A 12,651-nucleotide genomic window follows, 5' to 3' on the forward strand; every position below is an offset into this window, starting at 1 on the left:
CCATCCCTGGGATTCTCCAGGCAAGAACACTGGAGTGGATTGCCATTTCCTTCCCCAATGCAGGAAAGTGAAAAGTGAAAGTGAAGTCGCTCAGTCCTGCCCGACTTGTAGTCTACAGGGTCGCAAAGAGTCAGGCAAGACTTCAACTAAATAACAGCAACAACAAATGCACTAACTTGCCTTGTGATCTTGATCTAATTGCTTTACTCGGTGAACTCAGATGTTTCACCTGTAAAATGAGGTAGCTGCATGTGGCTTGTTTGTTTTGATGGGGACCGTTTTTAAAGTCTTTACTGAATCTGTTACAATATTGCTTTTGTTTTATGTTTTGGTTTCTTGGGCTTCGAGGAATGTGGGCTCTTAGTTCCCTGACTAGGGATCAGTCCAGCACCCCTTGCCTCGGAAGGCGAAGTCCCAACCACTGGACCATCATGGAAGTCCCTGCTTGTGGTTTTGTGATGAGAGGCACCTGGTTTCTTTTCCTCTCGCACTTCACTGTAATCCTACTTTCACTGTCAGTGACCCCTAAATTGGATCTGACAATCAACCACTGTGAAGCTAAGAGATCAACAGGCAAAGCTATCAACAGGTAGCTTTCCCACCCAGTGTGACTAAGTCAGATGGAACCTGCTCTACCAATGGGCTCAGCACCTCTCTCGCAGCTCCTCTGGGGTCCATACTGGTTGCCTGAGGAGAAGCAGAGTGATTACCCAGGAATAGGAAGTAGGCTGTCTCCAGCACTCTCCTCTCCCCAAGACCCTTTAAAAAAAATCCCTTGAGAAGACAGAATTTGTCTAAATTTGTAATGTCTGAGTTGGGCTTGGAAGGTGAAGTGCCCCATTCGCTGCACCTGTGTGTCCTAGTCCATCCTCCAGGCTGGAATGACTGATAAGAGCAGACGCTCTGAGAGGTGATCACCTGGAACCTTGTACCTTCTTGCCTGAATCATGGGCTGGCCAGAGGTAGGGGAGACATTCCCAGTGCAACCTAGTCATACAGCTCTGCCATGCCCATTGAGCTGTCCGGGATAAAACTCCAGGACAATGTTAATTGATGCCCAAGTAGACATCAGTCAATCAGCCAGTATTGATGTGGCACTTGTCTGTGGACAAAAGCATGAGTGTGCTAACCTGAGCGGGCATTAACCAAGCATTTTCCATAGGCCTAGTGCACAGGAACACTGTGAGGAGTGCAAAAGAACTATTCTGTAGTCCCCACACCAAGAAAGCTTTGACCCACATTTCAAGAGATGGCTGCTCCAATACATCTTCAAAGAGATGCTCTAGGACAGAATTGCCTAACAGAACTTTTTGAGATGATGGAAACATTCTGTATCTGTGCTGTCCAACATGGTAGTCAGTAGCCACATGGGATGGGCTTCCCTGGTGGCTCTGCAATAAAGAATCCACCTGCAGCATAGGAGACGCAGGAGACATGGGTTCGATCCCTGGGTCAGGAAGATCCCCTGGAGAAGGAAACAGCAACCCACTCCATTATTGTTGTCTGGGAAATCTGATGACAGAGGAGCCTGGCCGGCTCCATAGGGTCATAAAAAGTCAGACACGACTGAAGTAACTGAGCATGCACGCAGTCACACGTGATGATTAAGCACTTAAAAAGTAGCTAATGTGGGACTTCCCTGGTGGTCTAGTGGCTAGGACTCCAAGCTCCCAATGCAATGGGCCTGGGTATGATCCCTAGTCAGGGAACTAGATCCCACATGCCACAACAAGGAGTTCACCTGCCACAACTTAAGATCCTGTGTGCTGCAACTAAGATCTGGCTCTGCTGCTGCTGCTAAGTCGATTCAGTCGTGTCCGACTCTGTGCGACCCCATAGACGGCAGCCCACCAGGCTCCCCCATCCCTGGGATTCTCTAGGCAAGAACACTGGAGTGGGTTGCCATTTCCTTCTCCAATGCATGAAAGTGAAAAGTGAACGTGAGGTCGCTCAGTCGTGCCCGACTCTTAGCGACCCCACGGATTGCACCAAGATTTTCCAGGGAAGAGTACTGGAGTGGGGTGCCATTGCCTTCTCTGAAGATCTGGCTCAGCCCCAAATAAATAAATAAAAATTTTTTAGATAAATAAAACACGACTAATGCAATTGAGAAACTGACTTTTTAAGTTTACTATTGAATTTAATTGGTTTTAATTTTAATCATAGCTGTGTGGTTAGTAGCTACCATCTTGGGCCACATATGACATCCTTGTTACTCCAAGTATGGTCTGCAAATCAGCAGCATCACACCACCTGGGAACCTGTTAGAAATGCAGGGTGTCAGGCCCCGCCCCAAACACTGAATCAGAATCTGTTTCTTAATGAGGTAATGTGTTTGCACATGAAGTCCAAGAAGCACTGGTTCAGGGCAGTGCTTCCCAAACTTGACTGTGTATTAGAATTCCTAATATGGGGATCTTTTAATACTCTCAATGCTGTGCCTACACCCCAGAGAGGTTAAGCCAAAATTTCAGGCACCGGTGCATTTTAAGCCCCCTCCTCATGTGATTCCCATGTGCACCCAAGGCGAGCATGGCTTCTCCTGGGCCATGCGGCCAGCCTGGGTCCCACCCTGATGGACGAGTCTGTGTGAGGGCCAGCGACTGACTTCTCAGCCTCTGAATTCACTTGTTGGGCCCGGCTGACTGGGAAACCAAAGGGAGTTATTCATGCTCAGCAAGTGTAAGAACTGGCTGGGGCTGATGTTTGTTTCCAGCGTCTAAGTGAGATGTTCTTTAGTTTTTGACAAAACACGTCCAAATGCCACACCACTGGAGAGTACTGAACAGGCCTCTGCCTGGAGGGCTGGGAACGGCTGATTCACTTCCTCACTCATCGACCTGGATAACCCTGGCATCACGGAGCAGCCCCATGAAGGGAGCTATTCTTCCCCTTCAGGGTGGAGGCAGCTGGTTTTTCCAATGCCACTGTCTTCCCTGAAGCTCAGCAAGCGTCTGAGGGTCACTAGGGCCAAATAGAAAAGGTGGGTTTTCCTGAAGAACCAGACTTTCTCATCCTGTTGATTCGAGCAGGACCTTAAAGGCCCCTGTCACTTTCTAGTGACGAGTGAGGTTTTAGGAGATGACTCTTCCTCTTCTAGCTGGCAGGCTTCCCTGGTGGCTCAGATGGCAAAGAATCTGCCTACAATGTAGGAGATTCAGGTTCAATCCCTGAGTCGAAAAGATTCCCTGGAGAAGGAAATGGCAACCCACTCCAGTATTCTTGCCTGGAGAATTCCATGGACAGAGAGGTCTGGTGGGCTACAGAGTGGGACACAACTGAGAAACTTTGACTCACTCACTCACTCCTAGCTGGCAAAGGCTCAAGAAAAGTACATCTGAACCCAGGCTCTGAGAAAACTAGGTCTCCTGTGCAGCAAGGCTGTCCCTAGTTCTCCAGTGACACTTCATTCTTGAGCCATGAATCATCAGGGCCCAGCAGGATCCCAGGAGGTCAAATGGTCCAACCTTGTTGATTTAGAGATGGAGCAGTGTGGCCTAGGGAACAGAGCTGTGAGCCCCAGTGGAGCCTAAAGCTAGAAGAGAAACCAGCAATGCTCCTCTCATCTTCATTTGAAAGGTTGGCTTTCTGTTCATAATGAAATTTTTTGCGTTGATTTTTATTTTTAAAATATTATCTTTAAATGCTGTTTATCTTGATTCCCAAGGCTTTTTCACTAAATGTTAGTCACTCAGTTGTGTCTGACTATTTTCGACTCCATGGACGGTAGCCCACCAGGCTCCTCTGTCCATGGAATTCTCCAGACAAGAATTCTCTGTCCATTGCCTTCTCCAAAGGATCTTCTGGACCCAGGGATCAAACCTAGGTCCCCTTCATTGCAAGCAAATTCTTTACTGTCTGAGCCTTGTGTTCCTAAAAGTTTGCACCCAAAGCAAGAGCCTTGCTCCCCTCTCACCCTAGGCCTGAATGGCCCTGATGGGAAAGGTAGGGACTTGGCCGAGGCAGCATTGGTTTTGACCAGAAACAAAAAGAGAGCTTGAGTTTTCCAGCTGCGTCTACCTCCTTCTTCTCTGTTGACTTCAAGTGCAAGATCCCGTTTCTCCATAAAAGTGGAGTGCTCTGGCTGGCAGGGAGCTGAACTGGTGGAGTAATACCACTGTTACTTGCTTATTACCCAGCCAGAGAAGTGATATTTGCAAATTAAAAAAACTGCAAAATTATTCCCCAAATAAGTTACTATTGATGGCAGTATCTAAAGGGTGATACTGCAGTGAGGTTAGGAGAGATACGGAAACGAACACAGGCTAAAATGTGGGCCAACTCCCTTGCCCAGACCTCTCTCACCTGCACTATCTTAGAAGCGACAAAGCCCCTTCCATCCTTTCCAACTGCAGGCTGCCACTGCTGCTGCTCAGTCGCTTCAGTCGTGTCCGACTCTTCACGACCCCATGGACTGCAGCCCACCAGGCTCCCTCGTCCCTGGGATTCTCCAGGCAAGAACACTGGAGTGGGTTGCCATTGCCTTCTCCAATGCATGAAAGTGAAAAGTGAAAGTGAAGTCACTCAGTCGTGTCCGACTCTTCACGACCCCATGGACTGCAGCCCACCAGGCTCCTCCGTCCATGGGATTTTCCAGGCAAGAGTACTGGAGTGGGTTGCCATTGCCTTCTCCGCAAATGCAGGCTGGTGTTCTTCAAAAGAGTTTGTTTCTTTGATCAGGCTTCACCACACCTGCGGTTCTTCTGCTTAACCTATGCTTATGGCATAGACCACAGCCTTAGGCACACGAGGGTGAACGATATACAACAACCTGGGCAGTGAGGAGCACGCTTCTTCCGCTGCATGGCCACGAGACGAGGCTTTCCTCTGTATGGATGCACCGCGGCACACCAGTCACGCGTTGATGGACACTTCGTTGCTTCTTTTTGTTTCCTCTCTGCTTCCTCTCCCCTCCTCTCTCTCTTTCTCTCTCCCCACCCCCCTACCTTTTAGGCTAGGGATAAGCTGCTCTTCTGTTTCTCCAGGGTTCTCCATCGCACAGTCATGTGGACCACACTGTTTTCTCAGAGTGAGTATGTGGTCTGCGCCCAGAATCAGTGCTGCTTGGGATTCGCATTCTCTAGCTGAAGGACCAACTGTCCCCCACTCAGAGGAAATTGTGGTTCAGTGGTAGGCTTTTACAGACAACTGTTCCCTAAAACTCTGGTAAGCGCTGCTGCCGAGAGGGCCCATGAGGAAGGAGAGAGGAATGCAGTGAGTGCCTCTGGCTCCCAGCTACGTCAGCTTTGCATGACGTTAGTTGGTTTTCCTCTTCTTCCTCGGTCATATCATTTCCTCCCTTCTTTTCTCTTCCTTTTTTTAAAAGAAAAAAATCATAGCATTAATACTATTTGTAATAGGCCATTCATTCACATGATCCAAAATTTCAAAGTGAAGTCTCCCTCCCAGCCACCTATAACCCCTCCCAGAAGGACCCAACATGACTGGTTTTCAAGTGTCCTTCCTGAGGAATTCCAAGCGTAGCTAAGCAACTGTGCTCCCCTCCTCCCATTATAAATGGTAAATACCATCCCTCTTCTCTCTCTCAGCACAAATGGTAACATACTCCAGGCCCCCGTCTACATGAGCCTTTTTTTGTGTGTCTTAAAGATGATTTCATTTCAACACAATAAAAATCACCTATTTTAATGATTGCTTAGTATTTCACTGTGAAATGTGAAATTTCATTGTGTGGATATACCATCATTTATTTAACCAATGCTCGTTTGATGGACATTTGGACCATTTCTAGTCTTTTGCTGAAATAATACTGCAATAATAGTTGTCAGTATTTTCTCATGGTTTGACATTTCATCTTTGAGTTTGCCTATGGTGATATTTTTGGTTTTGCCATGAAAAAAATTTTTTTTTGCTTTTCATGGTCAAATTGATCATTATTTTACTTTTATTTATGGCTTCATTCATAGGTTTAAATTTTTCTTTGTTTCGTTGAGGTTTTCTTTTAGATGTAGTTTTAATTTTTACATGTAGGGCCTGGTGGTCCAGTGACTGAGACTCCACGCTCCTAATGCACAGGGCCTGGGTTCAATCTTTGGTCAGGGAACTAGATCCCATATGCCGCAACTAAGACCTGGTTCAGCCAAATAAATAAATTGAATGAGTAAATATTTTTAAAATTCCTTAAAATTTTTAACATTTAAACTTTTGATCCACATGCCATCTGTTTCATTTTAAATGTGTAAGATAAAATAAATAAATAAATAAATAAATGTGTAAGATATAAATCTTACTTTAATTTTCTTTCCCTAAGTGTGTACTCAGTTGTTCCAGAACATTTGTTGAGAAGTCTGTCTTTCCTCACAGGTTGAAACGCCATCTTCACTCTGTTGTCTCTTCAGAGTGTGTTTGTGCCTGTCTCTGTGCTGCTTCTGCAGCCCCACTGGCTCACGTCCCCCGGCGCCAGCTACAGGCTCTGTCTTTTCTTTAGATGCCACCTGGACTTGGCTCAGGTCTCTGGGTTTGCAGACACTAGTGTGGGATGGGATCAGGATTGGGGAACAGCAAAAAGGCTGGATATGAAGGTCAGAAAGCTTCTAAGATCTTTCCAAAGAACCCCACATAGACAATGGCCCTACTCCCATACCTCCTCTCAAAAGAAAATCAGAAAGAGAACAAAGTTCATGTCCTCGTTAAAAAATCTGGCAATTTGTCCAGCCCAGAGGGAAGCCCTTCTCCCCTGTGCACTCAGCGGATCCTCTCTCTCCAAGTGTCTTCCCTCCCAGTTTCAGAAGCCTGGGAAGGACTTTGATCACCTCCTTGCTTCCCCCATAAGCTCCCTACACCCCAAGCCCATTTCTTGAAGGTGGAGTGTAAACTGAGTTGGTCCTTATCTTAGAGACATTACAAGAGACCCTAAACAAACACATTAACAGCCACTAAGAGATCTAACTACTGCCGGCCAATAAACAACCCCCTAGAAGAGATTGTGCAGAAGAGGCTCTTCCTCCTCTCAGGCTGAGGTTCTTGCTCCCTCAGCCCACTGGACTCCTTCTCATGTCTCCTCCCACCCCCACCACTGGACTGAAAGGACCAGGAAGGCAGCCGCTCTGCTCTGCCTTCTTTTGCCTTCCCCTACAATCACCCAGCATGGTCCTCTACACTCAAAAAACAGCCATTGCAAACAAAACAAGGAAGTTCATCTTAGAAGGAACAGCTGTGAGTTCCAAGATACCAAAAAGAAAGTTTCCTTTTGTCTCCAAGACAGAGATTATCCTGTGTAACAGAGGTTTTTAATTTCAGGTCTTTAGATGCACTTCAGACTTTCCCTGAGCCCCTGCCATGATTGGCAAAATGTATACTTAGGCCTGGGCTTCCCCAGTGTTTCAGCGGTAAAGAATCCACCTATAACGCAGGAGATACAGGTTCTATCCCTGGATCAGGAAGATCCCCTGGAGCAGGGCAGGACAACCCACTCCAGTATTCTTGCCTGGAAAATCACACGGACAGAGGAGCCAGGTGGGCTACAGTCCATAGGGTCTTGAAGACTAGGACACAACTGAGTGACTGACACTCTTCCAAGATGATGTTGGGAATTTGCTTCAAAACCTTCCAGTCGGAAGGCATAGAGTGGGTGGAGTAGGTGTAGTGATTGACAAAACAAGATTGGCTGTGAGTAGATCATTGTTGGTGCTCTTGATGGGTGCTTGGGAGTTTATTATATTATCTCTCTCATGAAATAAATGGAGGAAGGGAGAGATGGAAGGAGGGACGGAGGGAAGGAAATCCTTGCTACAGACCACATTGAAATAACCAGACAGCCCACAGTGGGTAGCTGCTGTTGCACTGCTCTAGCTTTAAAGGAACTTCTGCCCAGTGGTCTCCCTGATTAGTGTTTGGAAGCCTGGAAATATCTGTGGGTGCAGAAGCATGTTCCCTTCACTCTCACCTCCACCCTCTAATCTCAGCATCACCCAGAGAAAGGGGCCAGAGTCCCTGAGGCCGTCTTGATCCATCTGCATCCTCTCTGCTAAGCCTCCGACACCCCAGCACAGTCTTCATGGGGATCAGGGAGCTGGTCATCTGAGGCCCTTGGCTTTCTAGCTCCACCCCAAGCAGATGGAGCCCCAGTTGCCCGAGCAAGCTTTGCAGAAGGGGGCTCTGGTTGCTCCGTTTGGATGTGCTTGGAGTAGAAAATTCACAAATTCCAAGGTCTGCTCCCAAAGCAAACCTCCTCAGCCCAGGTGCTACACCCCTCACCCCTCCGATGAGCTAAGTGGGGCCGCCAAGCGGGAGCCTTTGAAAACCAGCTTGTGTCTGGGTTGTGAAAGCACCAATGTTTGCTATGTTTGCCCAGCAAAAAGGGAGCATATTTTCTCCCTTCCAAATGCAAGCTCAAAAGATGCTCCACAGATTTTTCTTCAGACTTTCCACAGGAAACATAAACAAAGAAGAAAAATGACTTTAGGTGCTGAGACCTGAAGTGGAATTTCAACCCCGAGGAGCTGCTTGTAACAAGCACTCTCTGTCCTTCAGGGAAGTCGCCGTCTAGAGTCTGGTCCATGATTCTTCTCTCTGAGCAGCCTTCACGGACCAGGCAAAGGGAGGAACTGGGCCGGTTTTCAGGTCTGATTCCCAGCCAGGGCTGCACCCCCATGCAGTAGACAGCCAGTGCCTGGGCTCATTACTTGCTGAGATTCCTTAGCTAATGTTGTATCTTTCCAGCCTTGCTCTTTCTGTGTTAGAGTAGAACAAATGTGGGTGCTCCAACCCTAGAGGCCCACTGCATTTTAAGCCAAGTGTTGATCAGAGCGTGAAGCGAGCCCGCAGCATCCCCTGGACCCCTCTTTGTCCTGATCTCCATCTTGGAGGGAGAAGGACTGCTCTGGTCCATGTTCTCCACCCTGAGGAAGCTTACAGTCTGCACACATAGAGTGAGGGAGCCATAGGCAGCATTTGAGTGCACACGTATATGCATCAGTCGATCCAGGGTTTTGAATCATCTAAATTGACTTTTTTCTGCACAGAGGATCAGAGTACCTTCTGTTCATGGGTTATTACTATCAGCTAACTACTTCCTCACTGGGGGTTTTGAAAATTATATATCTATGGATCAAATGGGCCCTACAAGAGCTCCAGACCCTAGAAATACAGGATTGAAGTCAGTTTGGCTAGTTTTAGTGGACTACATGCTTCATTAGGACCTGTGTTGTTAAGGTTTTACTAGGGCTGTAAATGGACTGCTTCACGGCTGCCATTTCTGCCTCTTGACACCTGAGAACCTTTCTTCTCGAGATGTTTTCCTCTCCTATAACACTCTATCTTTAGAATGGGTAGTATAGGTCTCTCCTTGTTAGGATAGACCCAACAAGGCCATTGCACATCTATAACTTTTAAAAAATAATGATCAATTCACATACAGCAACTAAACAAAGCACGGGACACCTTTGGAAGATGCTTGTAAGAAGTTCATGCTTCCAACTAGAACTTGGTTGTCTCTGATGTACCAAATTCAGAGAAAGACCCCAGAAACCACCTCCTTTTAGGCTGCAGTTTATCTGTTTATTTGAAGCCAAAGCCAATAATCCAAGTGGCTTTCAATGACTAAGAAGGTTTCTCAGCATTAGATTAGTCAGTCCCGTCACAGAAAAGTCAGCTGCCCTATGGACTGGCCTGCTGTATTCATGAATGGTACCAGTTCTGACATCCAGGTGGTGGGGGGCGGGCAGGTATTTCCCTAGCAATGTCTGAGAAGAGAGGCATGAGCTGAGTCTAGCTCTGAAAGGAGAAGCTGAGGAGGAAAGGACAAGCAGTGTGCTGATATGAGCAAGAAAGAGTAAGATATGGAAGTTGTCAGGTGGCTCAGAGCATGGGCTTGGGGGTCACTCAGATCTGGGCCCAAAGGGCTAGCCAGGCTCTGCCATTTAGCAGCTCGGCCACGTGATGAGCTCATGTGTTTCCTGACATGTTAAAGTGGCACAGTTGTAGCACTGGCCTTATAAAGTAATTACAAGGGTTAAAAAAGACAGAATGTAGACTTCAACTGGAGGTGCTGGGCTCCGTCAGCCTTCAGCATATGGAAGCTGTCCTAATTATGACAAAAAAGAACAAGGGGACAAGTCGAGGATGGGGAGAGGACATGATGGGACATGCACGAGACACCAGCCCCTCACCCAGTCCTGTCTCCAGGCACCCGGGACAACGCATGTCTCAGTCCAGACAGATGGCTCAAATGTTTATTAAGAAATCATCCATAAAAGTTATTGGAAGCTTCACACTTGCAGCATGGTCTCTGTGCACTGCCTAGCTGCCATGGCTCTAACAAGGCCTCATTCACTTCCCTGGGGTAGCTCCCTCCAATGCCCTCAGCCCCCCAGTCTCACATCCACCAGCACCCCTCCCTGCTGGGCCTGCTTTACAGAGCCCCACCCCTACCCCAGGCCTGGCCTCCTCCCCTCCCTTGGCTCTGAGTGATTTCTGACTTGCTTTTTCCAAATGCGAAATCTTTGAATGAGGTCACTCCAAGTGGGGGAGCAAGGGGAGGGTCACCAATATTTCCTAAGTGCAGAGCTCCCTGGGGTGATTTTAGGTGGAACACAGGTAAATATTTTTGGTTTTATACTTATACATTTTAGTAATGTATTTATTTTGATGTGCATTGGAGGAAAAGGCAGAATATCAGTGCTATGATATAAAGCTTTCAGTTCATGTCAACTTGAGTAAAGCAAAAGAGAATGAGAGAGTCGACTTAAGGAAACAATCACATCAATAGTAGTCTAGGTGGTTGGGAAGGGAGTTTGAGGGAGAATGGATACATGAATATGTACCATCCACCCTTCAGGTGGGCCAGGTGTGGTCCACGTGAAGCTATCACAACATTGTTAATCGCTATACTCCAATATAAAATACAAAGTTAAAAAAAAATAGTAGTCCCCAAATCTGGAAAATCCACCTGAGAACACACCATCCTTGATCTCAACCCTCCCCTAAAGCTTCCTAGACACGGTGGTTTGATGAACAAGGTTTTGATCTAAACAGGAGGGTGCTACCCTGGGCTGGGCAGAGAGGGGCTGCCCTGTGTCCAAAGAGCTCCAGTGACAGGTCACAGCTTCCCAGATGGTGGTTCTGTCTGTCCCCTGTGGTCTGACCCGCTACTCTCATCACATCTCAGACTGCTCAGAAGCCTGCTCTATGTCCCCATTGCCTTCAGGATGGAGGCCAACTCCTCAGCCTGGCACTCGAGTCCCTGCTTAATCCATCTTTCCGGTCTCTGCCCCCGGCCCAGTGTACTCACTGCCCAGACATCTGGTCTCCTTCCTTTGGTCTCTCTGCTCATACTGCTTGACTTGGGTGAACTGCCCACCCACCTCCAACCTGTCCTGCTCCTTCAGCCTCCTCCCAGGCCCCCAAACCACCACCTCCCTGCAGAAGGACAGCTAGCACAGCATAGCACTCATGAGTTCCGATCCTGGCACTACTGCTTACTAGCTGTGTGTCCTTGAATCAGTCACTCACCCTCTCTGTTACCCAATTCTCTCATCTGTAATGAGTGGGTAATGACAGCAACATTTACTCCCTCCCAGGTTTGTCGGGGAGCTGAGTGAGATGCTCCTGGCTAAGCACCAGGTACACAATAACAGCAAGTAAATTATGGCAGCTGCACCTCCCTTGAACTTGAGTTTAGTTCTTGCCAAGAGCAGCCTTTTGACACTGGTTTTCCAGGGAGTAGGTGCTTGATAGATCAATCTGTTGATTGATCATGACTGTCCTGTGATGTTTTCTTACTTTCTCTTGATAGTAGGCTCCACGGAGTCTGAGACCCTTTCTTGGTTCTAAGGACACTTTGGAGCCTTGAAGAACATCTATTCCTGGGCCATTTTGTAGCTGACTCTTCTCTGGACCAAGTTCTCTTTAGCCTCCAGGGCTCTTTGTGAAACTACTTTCCTCTTATCCTTCAAATTTGGCAGGACAGAGTCTTGGAGTCTTTGCAGGAGCAGGTAAGGCCAGTGGAGATGACACAGCAAGGGTCCCCAGAGCAGATGGGTGGAGATAGGACAGTGCCGGACACACACAAGGCCATCTGCATCCACCCAAGGGCTCCTTCTCCTAGGCCCTGTGCGGAGTATACCCTCCAGCTCCAGGCCCTGCTGCCTGGTCTGGCCCCTCGACCCTTGCTCAGGTTGGCTACTGAAGCAGTTCCAGAGCCTGAGGCTTAGGAAGAATTCTCCAGCAACTGGCCCGGCCTGTGGCCACCCTGGAGCCGGCCTGGAGGTAGCAGCGTGCCTTCCTTCCCCCCGCCCAGCCCGCAGCCTTTTCTGAAAGAAGTGCTGTGTTCCCTCGGCCTTCCCCCCGCCCCCCACATCCCCTTCCTCCCACAGAGCCCGGGTCCCCAGGCGGAGGTCCAGCAGTCCCTCTGTGAGCAGACTCCAGTGATGCAGGGCTTTGTTAGAAAACCTCATTAGCAGAGACAGAAAGGCGCGAGCAGCTCAGAGCGGCATTCCAGGTGTCAGATGAGAGTGGCCGCGGGAGGAAAAGGCCATTAAACCATACTGAGGTCAGCCCCAGTCGAATGAAAATAATCAACTGCGACCCGGGAGAGGGGGTGGGACGTGAACTGGGGGGTTTAAAGGGGATGCCCTGGGCTCAGGCCGGAAAGGGAAGGCCAGGGTCCTGGAAAGGCCACCAGCTCTCTTG

Source organism: Bos mutus, chromosome 5, assembly GCF_027580195.1.
Source record: "Bos mutus isolate GX-2022 chromosome 5, NWIPB_WYAK_1.1, whole genome shotgun sequence".
Lineage (NCBI taxonomy): Eukaryota > Metazoa > Chordata > Mammalia > Artiodactyla > Bovidae > Bos > Bos mutus.